Here is a 19,476-nt window from a genome sequence, read left to right on the forward strand (position 1 = left end):
CAACCCTCATCACAGGAGGTTAAGCATGTTTTGAAATTAATGTCCCACCACTGAAGAGTTCATTAAAAGTGGAACATAAGTCTATCTGGAAAATTGGTTGGATAGACAAACATCTGGAGTTTTTGCAAAGCAAGCAGTCCACATTCACCCAACACAAAATCTTTAAAGACTCCAAAGAAATCAAGAATCAAAATGACTAGGTAGGGAGATGAGTCTCAGCCAATGTGTCCAATATATTACACAATGCAATATTCAATTCATTACCCCCATAACACTAAATAGTGTAAAGGTAAAAGCATTGTGAGATGGCAATAATTCAAATGGAAACTATACAGTGTAATGTGTTGTATAAGAACAACAGCAAAGCACTACTGCTAACATTTTTTTCTTTATCACCAAAATACGTTACATGTCTTGAATGACATACCCTACAGTACATGCAGTACCAGCACCAGTGCCTGAGTTGACACTTATATAGGAACTGCATGCACCACAAATGAAGTATTTTGATGTAATGATTGGTTTCAAAACTACTGTGGCTAATAACGCACTTACCCTTCTTGATCTGTGAACCAGTTAGCTCTGAGCATATGAACTGACAGAATCTGGACTGTGGTACAGTGTTGAGTTTTTCACATGTGGAGAGCACTAGCAGATACAGAATAATGTAAAGTGTCATAAAACGCACCAAGAAGTACTGTATGTAGAATGTTTTTGTAATCGAGGCAGTAAAGAGCAATACAATTAAAATACTGTTTGGTACGACAGAAGAATCAAATTCTTAACTGCAAATCTGAATTTATTGAATAAGTAGATGGTGGCAGCCAGAAACTAGTCAGTGAACTATAACGAAGCTACATCTGTTCAGCATGTGTGCTAAAAGCTAACAACTTTATATTGTCTCGTGTCTGTTTTAATTACAACAACAAAATTGCTTATTTTTTTGGAAATACGGAAGCGTCCGATCCCGCCCGTCTGCTTTGACCCATGACGTCACAAATATGGCGGAAACAGAAACAAACACAAACACTTGCCACAAGAAGCCTAATGACACTAACGGGTCAAGCGCGGGAAATGGGGTGTTTTGGGTGGGGGGGGGGGGCAAACTAAATATAAACAAATTTAGACGCCTTGCGTAGCTACAACGTGTAAGTGAAGACAGCCATGCATGAATACCCACCCACCTCCCCAGGGGTCATAACCCCTGCAACCCATAGAAGATAAAGATGCTTCAGTAGCTGATTAGTGTTTTTTTTCTTTAAAAAAAAAAAAATCTCACGAGATAGAACGAACAGATCAGAAAAGTAAATAAAATACGATAAAACAGAACTGGAGACAGCCACACTCAAACCAAACTCCGTGCCGTCATGACGTCACACACGACAACACCCTTACGTCACGGGTCAAAGCCGACGCGTGGGATCGGACGCTTCTGTCGACCCATTTTTTTACATGTTAAAAGGAAAAGAAGAAGATAATGAGAAACATTTTGCAATTAAAGAATTCTGACAAAAAATAGTATGGAATACAAATGTTTGGTAGAAGTAAACAACCTTTATTTTCCAAATTATGGAAAATTCAACACGCAATTCCGCAACAAGATATGAACCACAGGAATTACATGAGCTATCAAAACACTTAGGCCATTACTAGTCAAACACTGCAACTTGCACTTACATTCTCTCCAAGTACACCAGTTTTAGCCTCATATGTAAATTTTATCTTGTATGATGATATTATGGGAAAAGTTTAGTCACAAGTTGACTTTCAAGTTAGTCCCAACAAGGGTTGAGAACTAAAATGAGCTGTTCTACTGACATAAAAGGTGTGTATCCAGAGCACTGATAACCAGATATGGAAAATGCACTGATAACCAGATGTGGAAAATAACCAAGACAATGTTTTTTCAAAACTCTGTTTTATCATGACAATTCACTTGCTTATGTGTGTGTCTCAGCAACATGTTGGAATGAAAAAGAATAAGAAAGAAAAAAAAAAAACATGGTAAAAACAGAAATCACAATTCTTTGTTTATAAACATTCTACTTAAAATATGTTCAATATATTGGCACACAAGGGGGGTGGGGGGAGAAATAATGGGAAAAGGATCTTTTCTACATCTCACTAATACACTCACTTCCTAGAAAATATCTTTCTGCACACGTGGATGTATTATTAATACAATCAGAGTTCCATGTACACTGCAACTACCACCTTTCTTTCACAGAGTTTATGGGTGACCAATTATAAAGTTCAGACTTAAAACACCTATACAAATAGTTAGAAACTTCGTAAAACATTACAACATTTTTTAGTAGACATGATAAACCTGAAATCCAGTAGAAGGTGTAACACCATATGCAATTGTGAAGTCTAATCATTTGTTCCACATAGTGTATTATAGTAACCGAGAGACTGCATATCACAATGCCCGTCACCACTGTTCAGAATACGAAATGATTTTCATTAACTTTTTAATCTTCATCTCCTCCACAACTCCAAACAATACTAGCCCCCCTCCCTCGTACCTCGCTTACGTACTAATAAAGAATGGGCAATATATATTCGGGAAAACAGCAGACAAGGAATAATTCCGTCACTTGCTAAAGTGATTGATTCCTCACTTAGCATACACTTACTTAAAAACATTCTGCAATTACACTGTGAAGTTATTTTAGAATATACCGACAAAATGGAATAGAGTTTATAGTATTACCATAATGTACACAAACCACAACAATTTGCAAACTTTTGCTGAACTGCGAGAGACACAAATACGATGACAGCCTTTTGGAAGTAGTGACAATCGTCTTTACCAAACACATTACGGGTTACCTGCAGTAAACGCGTTTGATTTACGCCCATGAGGTGCAACTGTGGCACTGGTATTTACAAATCAGACGTTTGTAGAACGTGCACACGAACCTAAGAGTTTGTAAACAAAACTGACAAGTATACAAACCTGGTTATGCTGCATAAACATAGTGATAATATTTTACACTACCATTTCTAGCCTTTACTTACTGCACTCCACAGAAATAAATGTCATTTGTTTCTTGCTGAGCTATACGATCTGACTACGTAGCTACAGTTGTAAAATTATAAAGTCATGTGTCACTTCAGTACTATAATCAATGGTTCCCGGGATCACAGCCCACTCTCGAAACATGTGAAAAAACTCACATACAACATGAATTCACATCAGATTATCCGTACCTTATAGAAATGATGACTTCCAGTTGATGCGATCACAATTAACCCGTAATACTACTTCTTACAATCATCATATCACCAAAACATGAACCACCTTACTTCAAGCAAAAACTACATTCTATGACGTCAACTCGACACAGCCTTCTCCATGCAACAATCTGTGTTGGACAGAAAGAAGACAAGAAAACGTGTATTTTCGTTAAAGAAGAACTTAGAAATAATAAACATTTTTCAGATTATTCTGATGACAAAAATACCAAGAAATGTATAACAAGTTTAATTGCGGAATATATTACAAAATTGTTGCAAAAAGTAAGTGAATATGTAAATACTTAAAAACTGAAGCTTTTATGGTTATTTCATCATCTTGGGATGTCTTAAAAAGAGTGAAATCTGTATCATCATCATAAATTTATCTGTTAAAATGTTTATCGACTTCCGTATCGTTGCCCAAAAGTGTAACTTTTAGTTCTGTAGTGTCACTTTATAATTTAACAATAGGTCTAACTTTGAAAAAAACGAGTTTTAAATTTTCTCATAAGAATATTCCAAGATAACGCATCCCAGTTAGTTGAGCTTTTTATAGATTTGCAAAAGATAAACTATGTACAATCGGCTGATCAAAATCAACTCAAGTAATAAATCAAAAGCCGTGTGGAAAGTAACAGCTAGCAAGAAAGGCTCAACAACATGCATGAAAAATTATGATGCTGTTACCTCCGACTAAACAATCATGTGAAATGTACAATAGCAATGTCATAGATCTTGTTAACAAACTTTCTTCGTCAATGAATAGTTATGGAGCCACTCATTGTTGTAGTTCATACAGATTAATGCAGCTAAATGACAAGTAACAACTATTTAAGGGACTAAATAAACTTTTGCTTCATTCGCAAAACACACATTACTACACTTGGCCATGCAAATATACTATGTTGCCCATCAACAAACACGGAACATGTATATTCCACAGAATGTAATGCACTCTGAACATCATATCTTGTGTTCAACTATGAATGCACGCTGGAAAATATTTGTTCACATATCCCCAACACCCCCCTTGAACAAATATTTTTCAGATACTCAACACTATACATCTCAAGTTAACCTATAATGTTTCACCAGGTTCTGAAATTTGTCCTTATTGGGAGGCTTGGTTAGGAGATCAGATAACATTTCTTCTGTGCATAGATAACTGAGGATTATATTTCCCTGCTCCACATGATGTCTTATAAAGTGATGCCTTATGTCAATATGTTTGGATCTTACACTCGTGACATTATATTTTGCAAGTTTAAAAGCTCCCATATTGTGGCAAAATACCACAATTGGCTTTAATATTGGAGGAGATTCTATTACACTCATCAGTGTACAGATCCAGAGAGCTTCTTCGATAGTGGAGGACAAGGCCATATATGCAGCTTCTACGGTATTCAAAGTGGAGGTTTTTCAGCACCATGATCAGCCCTGGGTAAACAGTGCTGTAAGGGATATTAACATTGTGCTGAACAGGATCCTCCAGACACCGGCAAATACTCACATAAGTGTTGTTCCAGTAAATGCTATTGGTAAGTGGGGCTACACTACACATGGTCTGCACCTGAATAGGATGGGGAAAAATAAGTTAGTTTCTCTATTAGCAGAAATTGTAAGGGGGTCCACAGTCACACAAGGGGTGATCCCTGTGGTTAATGGGACCAGGCAGACAGGTTTTTTAGGTTAAAGCCAAAGTCCAGACAGATGACAATCAAGATAAACAGAATAAAAGAAACTTCATGTACAGTAAATAGTGGTAAAGCTAAGGGCAGTATCAATCAGGGGAATAAAAATAACGTAGATGAGCTATTAGTGCGTTTAGATGATCTCAAAAATAAGAATGAGGTTGATATACTCTGTCTGTCTGAACACTATGTAACTGTGGGCATGGATAGTGTCAGTATAAGTAGGTATAATTTAGCATCTTACACTTGTAGATCTAGGACGGATAAAGGAGGAGTTGCCATTTTCATAAAACAAGGGTATAAATGCAAAACTGAAGAAGTAAGCAAATTTTGTGTTGATCAGCACTTTGAGGTTTCTGCATGTGAACTTCAGCTAGATAATGTAGCATTGATATTAACAACAGTCTACAGGTCCCCATTAGGAGACTGAGAGCTGTTCATAAAAAAGTTTGACTCCCTATTATGCTGTCTATCAGACAAAAAGAAGAGGTTATTAATCTGTGGTGATTTCAATGTAAACTTTCTACGTAATTCTGATAGGAAAAGTGAACTAGAAATGTTATTAATAACATACAACTTAGAATCAGTGATCAATTTGCTTACACGGAGAGATCAAGTCAGTAGCATGCTAATAGATAATGTATTTGCACAGAAAGAGGTTGTTAAACAAACACATGCTTTCCCTGTGGTAAATGGATTGTCAGACCATGATGCACAACCGATTAGCTTACAAAACGTAACAGGGTGTACAGTTCAGAAATCATTAAGTAAAAGTATGAGGTCGCTCAACCCGGTATCCATAGGGCACTTCAGAGAAAGCTTAAGAAATGTTAATTGGGGAGATGTATATAATGAGCCAAATGCTAATAACAAATGCAACATGTTTCTTGATAGATTTATATACCTTTTAGATCATTGCTTCAAAAAGAAAATTACTAAATGTAACACTACACACTTTTCAAAGAAACCTTGGATTACTACAGGTATTAAAGTGTCTTCAGAAAGAAAAAGAAACCTGTATGAGACAGCAAGAACTAGTAAAGATCCACAAGTAGTTTTACACTATAAAAATTATTGTAGCATACTAAGAAGAGTTGTAAGGAAATCAAGAAATATGTATGTTAGAGAAGAAATTAACAACTCTAGCAATAAAATCAAATCAATTCGGAATGTTGTTAGAAGAAAGACAGGAAAAGTAACTGCTGGCATAGGTAGTATTACTATTAAAGAGAACAAGACCATCCTAACCAACAGTACACAAGTAGCTAATGTATTTAACAACCATTCCTTAATTGTAGGGGGAAAATGGTGATTAGATTAGTACTTGTTCCATAGATCATGAAGACGACACTTCATAATGATGTGGAATGTGTCAGGTTAGTAAATGGTGTCTATACAAGATATTACGTTACACAAAATATTACATGATTCTTAATATTTTTAATTTTTTTAGGGAGGGTTCGAGAAATTACCAACTTACTATATCCAAAAATTCATCTAATGAGTAGAAGGAGTTGCCATTAAGAAATTCTTTCAATTTCCTTTTAAATGCTATATGGCTACCTGTCATACTTTTGATGCTATTAGGTAAGTGACCAAAGACTTTTGTGGCAGCATAATTTACCCCCTTCTCAGCCAAAGTTAGATTTAACCTTGAGTAGTGAAGATCATCCTTTCTCCTAATGTTGTAGCCATGTACACTGCTATTACTTTTGAATTCGTTCGGATCGTTAATAACAAATCTTGTAAGTGAATATATATATTGTGAGGCTACAGTGAAGATCTCTAGCTCTTTAAATAAGTGTCTGCAGGATGATCTTGGATGAACTCCAGCAATTATTCTGATTCCACGCTTTTGTGCAATGAATACTCTTTCACTCAATGATGAGTTACCCCAGAATATGAAACCAGAGAATGAAAATAGGTGTGGTAAGCTAATTTACTCAGATGTATATCGCCAAAATTTGCAATGACCCTAATAGCATAAGTAGCTGAACTCAAAAGTTTCAGCAGATCCTCAGTGTGTTTTTCCCAGTGCAACCCCTCATCAATGCATACACCTAGAAATTTCAAATATTCTACCTTAGCTACCGATTTCTGATCGAAGTCTATATTTATCAATGGTGTCATTCCATTTACTGTGTGGAAGTGTGTATACTGTGTATTGTCAAAGTTTAATGAGAGCCCATTTGCAGAGAACCACTTTATGATTTTCTGAAAAACATTGTTTACAATTTCACCAGTTAATTCTTGTCTGTTGGGTGTGATAGCTATACTTGTATCATCGGCAAAAAGTACCAGCTTTGCATCTTCGTGAATACAGAATTGCTAGTCATTAATATATATTAAGAAAAGCAGAGGACCCAAGACCGAACGTTGCAGCACCCCATTCTTGATTGTTCCCCAGTTTGAGAGATCACCAGTTTTTTGTATATTATGTGAACTGCTTCTTTCAACTTTCTGCACTCTTCCAGTTAGGTATGATTTAAACCATTTGAGTGCTGTCCCATTCATACCACAGTACTTGAGCTTATCTAGTAGTATTCCATGATTTACACAATCAAAAGCCTTTGACAGATCACAAAAAATTCCAATGGGTGACTTCCAGTTACTCAGAGCATGTAATATTTCATTAGTGAAAGAAGGTATAGCATTTTCCGCTGAAAAACCTTTCTGAAACCAAACTGACGTTTTGTTAAAACTTTATTTTTACAAAGGTGTGAAGCTACTCTATAATACATTACTTTTTCAAGAATTTTGGATAAGGCAGTCAGAAGAGAGATTGGGCAGTAGTTGTTGACTTCAGACGTATCCCCTTTTTTATGCAGTGGCTTAACAATGGCATACTTCAGTGTATCTGGGAAAATACCCTGCTTTAGAGAGCTATTACATATGTGGCTAAGAATCCCACTTATCTCTTGGGAACAAGCTTTTATTATCCTGCTGGAAATGCCATCAATTCCATGTGAGCTTTTATTCTTGATAGAGTTTATTATCTTCCTAATTTCTGAAGGAGAGGTGGGTGGAATTCCATTTATATCAAATTGTGTGGGTAAGGTCTCTTCCATTAACTGCCTTGCTTCTTCTAATGAACATTTAAATCCTATTTTCTCTACAACATTTAAAAAATGATTATTCAAAATGTTTTCCACTTTTGGCTTGTTGTTTGTCAAGTTTCCATTTGCTCTGATGGTAATGCTGTCATTCTGTACTCTTGGTTGCCCTGTCTCCCTTGTAATAATACTCTAAATTGTTTTGATTTTGTTATCAGAGGTACTAATCTCAGATGTGATGCACATGCATCTGGACTTTTTAATAACCTTTCTTAATGTAGCACAGTAGTTTTTATAATATTTGGCTGTTTCTGGGTCATTAGTCTTTCTTGTTGTTAGATACATTTCCCTTTTGTGGCTAGAAGATACTTTTATTCCTTTAGTAAGCCAAGGTTTTTCGCATGGTTTCTTATAATTAGATTTAACTACTTTCATGGGGAGACAGTTTTCAAATTCTCTTACAAGTGTATCATGAAATAAGTTATATTTTAAATTAGCATCGGGTTCCTTGTACACCTCATCCCAGTCTAACTGCTGAAGATTTGCCCTGAAATTTCTAATTGTTGAGTCATTAATTGAAAGCACAACTTTGGAGGGTAGTTTTGAATTACTGAATGGAGCTGTCATATACTGTAACTAGCTGAGCACCATGATCAGGACTGCCATTCTCAACAGGACAATAATTTATTTTTTTAACTTGTCTTGGTCTATAAAAGTGTTATCTAGCAATGTGCTGCTGTCCTTTACTACCCGAGTAGGAAAATTAATGACAGGTGTCAAATTGAAAGAGCCAAGCAAGACTCTTAGGTCATTCTTCCTATTACACTCTTTCAGTGAATCAACATTGAAGTCCCCACAAATAATAATTTGCTTTCCCGTATCCGACAGATGGCACAACAAGGCATCCACGTTTTCCAGGAATAAATGAAAGTTCCCTGAAGTGGACCTATATACTGTTACAATTACAAAAGAGCCCTCCTTCAGTTCAAGTTGACAGGCACATGCTTCTATATGTTGCTCCAGACAAATCTTTTTTGTATCTAAACTTTTTACACAGTGATAACTTTTGACACATATGGCAACTCCTCCTCTCATCTTGTACTCTCTACTCATATGTGCAGCTAGTTTATAATCACTGATATTTACCTTTTATACACTCCTGGAAATTGAAATAAGAACACCGTGAATTCATTGTCCCAGGAAGGGGAAACTTTATTGACACATTCCTGGGGTCAGATACATCACATGATCACACTGACAGAACCACAGGCACATAGACACAGGCAACAGAGCATGCACAATGTCGGCACTAGTACAGTGTATATCCACATTTCGCAGCAATGCAGGCTGCTATTCTCCCATGGAGACGATCGTAGAGATGCTGGATGTAGTCCTGTGGAACGGCTTGCCATGCCATTTCCACCTGGCGCCTCAGTTGGACCAGCGTTCGTGCTGGACGTGCAGACCGCGTGAGACGACGCTTCATCCAGTCCCAAACATGCTCAATGGGGGACAGATCCGGAGATCTTGCTGGCCAGGGTAGTTGACTTACACCTTCTAGAGCACGTTGGGTGGCACGGGATACATGCGGACGTGCATTGTCCTGTTGGAACAGCAAGTTCCCTTGCCGGTCTAGGAATGGTAGAACGATGGGTTCGATGACGGTTTGGATGTACCGTGCACTATTCAGTGTCCCCTCGACGATCACCAGTGGTGTACGGCCAGTGTAGGAGATCGCTCCCCACACCATGATGCCGGGTGTTGGCCCTGTGTGCCTCGGTCGTATGCAGTCCTGATTGTGGCGCTCACCTGCACGGCGCCAAACACGCATACGACCATCATTGGCACCAAGGCAGAAGCGACTCTCATCGCTGAAGATGACACGTCTCCATTCGTCCCTCCATTCACGCCTGTCGCGACACCACTGGAGGCGGGCTGCACGATGTTGGGGCGTGAGCGGAAGACGGCCTAACGGTGTGCGGGACCGTAGCCCAGCTTCATGGAGACGGTTGCGAATGGTCCTCACCGATATCCCAGGAGCAACAGTGTCCCTAATTTGCTGGGAAGTGGCGGTGCGGTCCCCTACGGCACTGCGTAGGATCCTACGGTCTTGGCGTGCATCCGTGCGTCGCTGCGGTCCGGTCCCAGGTCGACGGGCACGTGCACCTTCCGCTGACCACTGGCGACAACATCGATGTACTGTGGAGACCTCACGCCCCACGTGTTGAGCAATTCGGCGGTACGTCCACCCAGCCTCCCGCATGCCCACTATACGCCCTCGCTCAAAGTCCGTCAACTGCACATACAGTTCACGTCCACGCTGTCGCGGCATGCTACCAGTGTTAAAGACTGCGATGGAGCTCCGTATGCCACGGCAAACTGGCTGACACTGACGGCGGCGGTGCACAAATGCTGCGCAGCTAGCGCCATTCGACGGCCAACACCGCGGTTCCTGGTGTGTCCGCTGTGCCGTGCGTGTGATCATTGCTTGTACAGCCCTCTCGCAGTGTCCGGAGCAAGTATGGTGGGTCTGACACACCGGTGTCAATGTGTTCTTTTTTCCATTTCCAGGAGTGTATATCAGACACAATGTGATTCTCAGACAGGCATAGTATATCTATTACATTATCAGATTCAATGTCATCTAAACAAACCAGGAGCTCATCTAGTTTATTCTTCAATCCCAGAATATTTTGGTGAAAAATGGTAACGTGCTTTTTTACTTTACTTTTGTGAGAATCTACTTTTTTCTTTAATCCACCAATATTTTGGTTAAATATGGTAACATTATTATTTACTTTACTGTTGTGAGAATCTTGTGAGTTTTGGACCTCCTTAGCACCTGCCTGCCTAGTCTAAAAAGGAGATACATCCATGAATACTAGTGTCCTCCCTTATGGATTTCGCTAACAACCCTGCCAGTTTACCCTTCCCTTTCCTAATGAGGTGTAGGCCATGCCTTGTGAAATCCCCCTATCAGTAGCCTCGACAGGAACCAATCCAATGTCTGACAGAGTGGCCACCCTACGCAACTGATACAACTCCATATTTACCTCCTGACAGAGCTGTTCAACTAGGGCTGATCATGCCGCATGAAACAGGCACCAGCCCACATTGGTATGGGTCGTTGTAGAGGCTATTTTCACCAGGTCACACTCAATACTGTAGCCCTGATCCCTATCAATGCTGCTTCCCACTCCACCCACTATCATCACATGATCCTGCTTTGAGAAACACTTGCACAAGGAACCTATATCCTCTACCACCTGTCTGAGACATGCACTTGGCTTGAAAAAGTTTGTAACCTGGTACCTGTCATCTAATTTTTCATGCAAAATCTGGCCCACGCCTCTTCCATGGCTGCTACCTAGCAACAGAACTTTCCTCTTACTTTCTACTTTTTTTTGAAATAGTTGATTTCCTAGTGAGATTCTGTTGCATCTTAACTACATCTACTTCTGCTGGAGCCTCTTCCTTAATTATCTATGGTAGCAAGGCAAATCTATTGGTTGTGCCAATTGGGAAACTGTCAGACACTGTTCTCTTTCTATGGTTCCTGTTCCCAGCTACCAATTCCCACCGCTATTTACCCTCCTCCCCCTTAACCTCTTCAGTTCCTCCCTCGCTCTGTCCAAATCAGCCTGAAGGGCTCTAATTTTCTCCCCGTGTTGAGCTATAATCCTCTCTTGAGCAAACCCTGCAAAAGAATGGAAGAGTCTCGTTTGCTTCCCCAATTCCCACGTTGCTACAATTTCCCCAATGAAACCACCTGTCACAACAGCTGCACAAAACCCCTGAACTAACTTTCCTACTGCAGAGAACAGTTCAAAAGAAAAAGCCAGGCAGTACATGGAAGAGTCTGTTTTGAAAACACTTAGATTAAGTTTCACCTAACAGCCTCCTGTGAAATAAGTAAAATTAGTAAAGCTTTGAAAAATAAATGTTCTGTTGGAGTAGATGACATCTCTAATAAGATATTTAAACAATGTGGAGCAATTATAGCTGATGTTCTGAGTCACATATGTTATGCATCACTAACTCAAGGTATTTTTCCAGACAGATTAAAATATGCCACTGTCAGGCCTCTCTACACGAAGTGGGACACAACAGATGTAAATACTTATCGGCCAGTATCCTAACTTACAGAATTTTCAAAAATATTTGAGAAAGTAATGTACTCAAGAGTTGTCAGTGTAATGACACATTCCTATGCAGAGACGTACAATATCTTAAAAGCTGCGCCAAAGATAAATTGAGAGGCATGTTATATTATAATCTTTGTAAAGTTCACATTGGATTCTCTTTTGTTTCATACTCCAAGGAGCTAAGGAACACTTTCGATTGTTGCCTCATGGAGGATGGACGTAATTTTTGGTGTCTGCGGAAATGCAGCCATATTGTTAGTAATTATGGTTTGTGCGACGAGCAGAGCAAGTTTTATTGTCTTGTGAATAAAAAATAGTGAGAAGTATCGAAGTGTTACGAAAATTATTTAAAGCAGCGTAGCATTGTATTCCTTGTTTTCCACCGTCTTCGTGAAGTGAACCGATGCCGACTTAGGAAGATACACACGGTCAACAAAGAGAAGAGCTTCGATGGCGACTAATGAATTAATATTGTGGCAGAAGGACTAATTCTACGTCTAAGGTGAGAACTCTGATTAAATCAACAATGACGTGGAATTTAAAAATATAAAATGTTTTTTATTTATTTCGCCACACTGGCGACCGTGACAGGACAGTGCTGGTGGAACGAAGAGTAAGTACTTCATTGTTGTACTACAAATGTACTAATTACTGTTTCTCTGTTACATGACGCACATGGAAAATGACGAATAAGGTGAAACAATATTAACTGTATAAACGGATGGCACAATAACCAGAAGGAACAAGGACAAGGATTTACAAACCTAACGTAATCGTGAGTGACGCAGCTCAGCCATAATTAAGGTAGGAAAGCGCAAACGCATGCAGTGGCTGCACCTGGCTTAGCTCCACTTAAAGCAGAACCTTTTCCTTTCCATATTAAAATTCTGGTAGTGTTTGTGGCAACACACAATTACACTTTGATAATTACTTTTTTATGTTCAACAATCGCAGAATTAGAAGACGTAGTGCGCCATCTTGTAAATTTCCGACGCGCTACAAATAACAATCGCGAGATATTTTTATTAATTCAACTGCGAGAGAGTTTAAAGATTTAGATTCAGTAAAGTACAGATAAAAACAATATCTTCACAATGGAATCGGAAAATTTTAATTTGACAAATGTTCATGGACACGTCACCGATTCTGACAATAGTGACGTAAATGATGACGCAATTAGTTTTTCAGCACAACATAATGTAGAAGTAAATACAATTCAATTGCACTCCACAGGGATTAACAATAACGAACCACTTGCAAATGAAACCTTGTACACAGTCGATGAAGCATCGATTACCAGATCAGATGAAAATATTTCGCGTGAAATCAGTGAACCTAGCCCGGTTTCAATTCAATCAGACCGTGGCAGAGAAACAATGGCAACAAATAATGGCATAAATACAAACACACAAGCTTCGTCAGTTACGGTTGAGGCACTATATAGTCTGATGTCAAACGTGAGCGAGCAATTATCTGATTTAAAGATCAGTCACAACACAACGAACACAAAACTGGCGAATCTAGAAATCAGCCACAACATGACAAACACAAAATTGTCAAACATGGAAATTGGGTTCCAACAGCAGTTTTCAAGTGTAAACACGCAATTTGAAAACATGCACAGACATTTCGATCAACGCTTAAATAAACTCACCAATGAAATCGATCAAAAGATCGAAGACAAAGTCATTAAAACAGTCAATAGTGTATACAATGTATTGGCAAATGATTTAGAAAAGAAATTCTCAGATCTTACAAACAAACAGGAACAGGAACTGTCAGAAATAGTAGAAACACACAATCAAACACAAACCGTACAAAAAGAAATACATGAAAACGTGCAGGCTATCCAATTAAATTTAACAAGAGTACAGTCCGCATGTGAGGAAATACCTGACCAGGTTAATAAAGTTAACGAAGAAGTCGGTTTTCTGAAACAGGAGACTCGACGTATCAACGCGGACATTATAAAAATAAATGAAACTTTAGAAAACGGTAACGTAAATGAGTCAATAACTGACCGGGAAACAAAACTTTTTGAAAAATTAGGTAATGAAATCAAAGTAGCCGAGGACAGAATACGTAAGGAAATCGCGGGTAGACTGAATGTTTCAAATGACTTGCCTACGTCAAGCAATAGGCAGCGCGACACTTATTCGCCCGTGCCAGATTACGATGTCAATAACGCAAAACATCACGCGCCCAGTCCGGCGTATGTGCACGCACCGGCGCAGGCAAACAATGGCTATTCGCCAAACTCGGTGCTGCAACAGGCAGTAGGCGTGTCACCTTGCATCTCGACGATTCTAGTCGATGAGAGCCTGTTGAAACATAGACAGTTTCCAGTTTTCTCCACAGAATCCAGAAAAACTCATCCAGTCGTATTTGTAAGAGCATTTAAAAATGTCTTACCAAGAAACTGGACTGAGGCACAGAAGATTAGATATGTAGTAGGCTTCACACAAGGCGACGCACTTTTGTGGGCCACAGACATGGCTGAACAGTGCGTCACCTACGAACAATTTGAACGGGCTTTCTTGGAGAAATATTGGTCTGCTGGGGTCCAAGAAAGACTGCGACGTGAGGTATTCAACCCACAACCGTTCAACCTCAAAAACGGCGGGTTGAGAAAGTATTCCGAAAAGTACTTGAATAAGACGCGCTATTGGAACAATCCAATACCGCACGTAGATGTTCTCAAAATTCTGAAAAACAGACTACCCGCGAAATTACGCGAAAAATTGGTAACCATACCGGAGAACGACCTTGAATACTTTCTTTCCGTGCTTGACTCAATTGATCTAATATACGAAGAAGAGCCGAGCAGAAGTAATCGGAATGAACATTCCGGAACCAATCAAAACAACGGTAACGGATATCATTTTAATGGCAGTGGACAAAACCCACACAGTTGGCATCCGTATGCGACAAGGCCAAATAATGGAACCTGGAATTACGGAAATCGGAGGAATTCGGCGCCACAGAGACGTGAAGACCGAAGGTATAGTACAGATTACGGTCCATGCCGGTATGGAAATGATAGAAATCACGTGAATGATTGGTCAGGCCCGCGTGATGAAAGGCGGCACACAAATGAAAATTACAATAGTTACAGTAATAGGAATGACAGACCAAGGAGGAATAGCGACGACCGGTCGCAAGAAAATGTTGCACGCAGCGGTCCGGAAACTAATTGGCGACAGAATAACCACTCAATACACTTCGTAGAGGAAACGGACAGTAATGAAGCAACGCCGTTGTCTCCCCCGGTAAACAACAATCGGTCGCAATGAGCCCCCACCGGCCGACCGATTTGACAACAGGGGGCACAAACAAGCACACATTACATCTTGAACAATTATTTTTAAGATATGATCAGGATGCTACCGTAGAAGATGATCTATGTGAAGAAGAGATGAAAGCACCGGACAAGGTAAGTGACCTCGTGCAGGCTGTAATAACAACAAAAAAAATAAAGGTTACAGAATTTAACATTGGACAGGAAGTACTATTACGTACCCACCCAAAATCCTCTAAAATTAAGGCATTAAACAAAAAGTGGCAGTTGTTGTATGATGGCCCTTTCATTATAATAGACAAACCTCACCCAGGATGTTATCTGTTAGGTAACACACGAACGGGCAAGGTGAAAGGGTTATACCCACACAAGGATATCAAGGAATTTTTTCATTAAAGGTTATATGTTATTTTAGCAAAATTGAAATTATACAACCTTGGATCACATAGTAAAATTGCTGTCATTAACCTAAGAAACTTGCGAACAACTGGGGGCATATGCCAGCTTAAAAACGCATATTTAACCAAACCTAATGAAACATGTGTTACTGTGAGTCTTAACACTATAAAATAAACCATACGGTACTTTTGTAGTCTAACTCAGTTATTTAAGAGAGGGGAACAAAGACAAATTAGCGCGAAGGTCAGTGTTTGTTCGCTTGAGACGAGCAACAAACCACACGTCGAAGTTGCAATCCAACGCTCAGCTAATGAGCACGTGATAGCTGCATGTCAAGACGAGCTCATTGGCCGCGCTGTAGGCAGCGAGCCGGGGAGAAATCTTCCCCCCTTCCCTGTCCGATCAGCTGAGCGTATACAAAGCGCGAAGGCGCATGCGCAGTCGAGTCCAGACGACACGTGACTCATATTACACGATGGTGGCTATCACGAATAATGTTCACCAACAATGCAGAGTTTTCTCCGCGCCTACAGTCCAGTCGTGGTACGTAAGCGCGCATGCGCGGAACGTTTAAAAGTTTTGAGACCATGCTTACTATGAGACACAGAGGCGAAATCCATTCAAAAACAAGAAAGAAAACGGTACACAAGTCTTGTAAATAGTAACTTAGAAAATTTAATTATAAGCTGGTATTACGTAAGAAAAGTGAACATCCAAGTACATACTGGTCATGGACGGTATTGTAATATAATATTATACTGAGTAAAATCTTAGCTTGTACAGAAGGAGAAAGAAAATAGAAAAAAAATAAATAATGCAGATATATAACCGGAAGAAAGGCTATGTACACGAGAACAACACACAATTACATATAGGGAAAAAGCAGCAAAGAGGAAAGAAAAGAGATAACGCATACATTTACATTACACAGTAGCTAGCGGTTTTCAGAATGAACAACAAGGTAAACGCGGGAATTTTTGTAACTAAGGAAAAGAATGACACAAGCTTTAAAATAGGAAAATAATAAACAGATCTATGCAGCGTGAGTAATGAACTGAATCGCTCTCAAAACAAATACCTAGGATTTATAGAGAGAGAAACACATTAACGTTAGGAAACACCTAAAGCACTCAGCAAACAACTTTGTAGAATATATAAGCTATACACGAGATTACATGTACGAAAGCTAAAGTGTAAAGGAGGAAAATATGGAATGATTGCGCATTAATGGACCGTAAGGCAGTTATGTATGTGAGAAGAAATATTTAGTTGTAAGTATTATTAGTATAAGGGACGATGCTCAGCACACCCTGAATTATTTTGGAATATTGAGGGAATGGTGCAGGGTACCGAAAAAGGGCCCCACCAGCAAAGTGTATATTGTAGTGGTAGATGTTTTTTGTGTGTATAAACGTATGTATGAATGTGTGGAAGGCGAAAGAAGCTCTGTACATGTACGAAACCTAAACAACATAGAAGTGTTTAAGGAAAATTAAACTCTAAGACAACCTCGTATAAACATGTATACCTAACGTCAAGAAACAACTTAATTAAAACCGTAAGACTCTACGAGTTTACGAGAAAATACGAAAACCCTGATACCCAATGCAACATTAGCGATTCTTCACTCAGGTATGCAGAAGGAAGGTATGAATTACTTTACACACTTGAAATATGAAATGATAAATCATGTCAAAATTATATCTTTCATACATATAACTATTTACAGTCACAAAGAATGAAAATGATATCGTCGCTATACGAGAAACAGGTAAGTAGTGTGATCGACGACCTGTAAGCAAAGGAATCGTCTATAAAATGAATTATGAACAAAAAAACGTCATACAGAATATCATGCTGCACTGAAGCTATGAAAGTCTGATTATTCGTGTACATAGATTTTCATTACAACCGATGCATTAAAATGTCTGTATTTTTTCTCCCATGATAACACAAGACGCCTATAAGCGCACTTTAATTGAAGATGATACACGCACACAAGGGCGTGCCGCTATTATGAAACACTGTACATAGTAATAGTAGTTACACACTGAACTTCATAATTTTATGTTTATATGTCCATGTTAATGTAGGAAATTTTATTAGGGTTAATGATTTACAAGCACACCAGAATGTGCTTATGCCCAAAACACTGTACGTATTAGGGTTATGCTGCATATAAATGATTATTTCGAGCATTTTCAGATTTTATACGCAAAAAACCGTAGCATACACGTAGTCGTTGCCACTACCCTAAGTAGAAGGTAGAAAATTCCCTTCCCAAGGTGCAGTGGAGCGGCTACAGGTGTGTTCTCTGCATGCTGATGCATGTCGTTGCGTATGAAGAATACGTAACGGAGGTAAACCTTAACATATACTCGAGTTCAAGAAGGAAAACAAAGGACTTGTTCCTTCTAACTGATTAATGGAAAAAGGTGTGTGTGTCAGTAAAATCCAAGACGAAGAAGCCACTTCGAGTGGTCAAAAATTTTTCAATTTTCGTCGATAGTTTTTTCCTGTAATTAATGTAACCAATGTATTGAATGTGTTATATGTTATTCAATTGTATGTGATGTATTTTGTATTTCATGCCAAGTCCCGTGACTTACAATTTTGTGAATACTTTTGTACATTGACCAGAAGTATTGAGGGAAATGAATCTAGGTACAATAGGTAAAAGGGGTTAATTCGAAGAAAAAAAAGTGAAGTGAAAAGAAAGTTTCGATCGCAATACTCGCGGTTAAAGTGGTGTGTGTAGAAATTAAAATTGTGCAAAGTAGTGCTATATTGCAAGTGTCAGCGAGCCTAAGCAAGTGACATCGAAAATTGAAGTTTGTATTGTCAAACGACCCATGGCGTCACAATAAGAAAAGACAATGCCAAACAAGTTTGACATGGTACGCTTCTTACCAGGAGCTGCATCGACGGGATCGTCCTCCGCCTCGCACATAGTGTGGTGTGTTCTTCGGGGCACATATTCCAATGTACCTCGTCGTATCCAGTCTAAGTACTGGAAGGAACTACAAAAAGCACACGCATACTGAGGTTCGGACGTCTCGACGGTACCCGCACGTCGGTGTATATTCAGTGCACTGGCGCGCGCATTCAACCAACGTCGCCTGCTAACGGACGACCAAACAATCAGGCGCGCGTATCACACGCCCATATTCAACACTGCGGATACCGAACAAAGCTCGTCGCCCCAGAATAAATACAGAAAGCAATACAAGGAATTAATTTTCACCTCTGATGAGGAAGGAAACCTTTGCATGTAACGTTGTATTCATTGTATATTTTATTGTACAAACTTTACTACATGATGTCATTTTCTCAGTATTAACCAGAACTTTGTATATTAGGATTAAGGTTTGTAAATATTAGCATAAGTCTACCAAAAAACTGACACACACTCAGAAATACCAAAGAATTCACACTGCCATGAAAATGAGACAATAAAAATGAAGTTTGTAAATAAAAGACCCCCAAACCTATCAATTGCAAGGTCGACTACTGTATCCTGTCAATCAAATAAAATTTTCTAGTGACAGTATACAGTAGGGGGGCAGTTGTAAAGACACATTCCTATGTAGAGACATACAATATCTTAAAAGCTGCGCCAAAGATAAATTGAGAGGCATGTTATATTA

General features: G+C 39.1%; 1 protein-coding gene across 2 annotated transcripts in view; it reads right to left on the bottom strand.

Moving 5' to 3' along the window:
* LOC126237282 (stress-activated protein kinase JNK) overlaps positions 1 to 3,347 on the bottom strand; it is a 1,031,804-nt gene extending 1,028,457 nt beyond the window's left edge. The window contains exon 1 of one of the 2 annotated variants that reach the window (XM_049947220.1): positions 3,217 to 3,347. The gene's annotated coding sequence lies outside the window, so the exon portion shown is untranslated. The remainder of the gene's footprint in view (positions 1 to 3,216) is intronic. The other variant, XM_049947222.1, reaches the window with a different exon arrangement.
* Positions 3,348 to 19,476: the final 16,129 nt, after the last annotated feature.

Source organism: Schistocerca nitens, chromosome 2, assembly GCF_023898315.1.
Source record: "Schistocerca nitens isolate TAMUIC-IGC-003100 chromosome 2, iqSchNite1.1, whole genome shotgun sequence".
NCBI lineage: Eukaryota > Metazoa > Arthropoda > Insecta > Orthoptera > Acrididae > Schistocerca > Schistocerca nitens.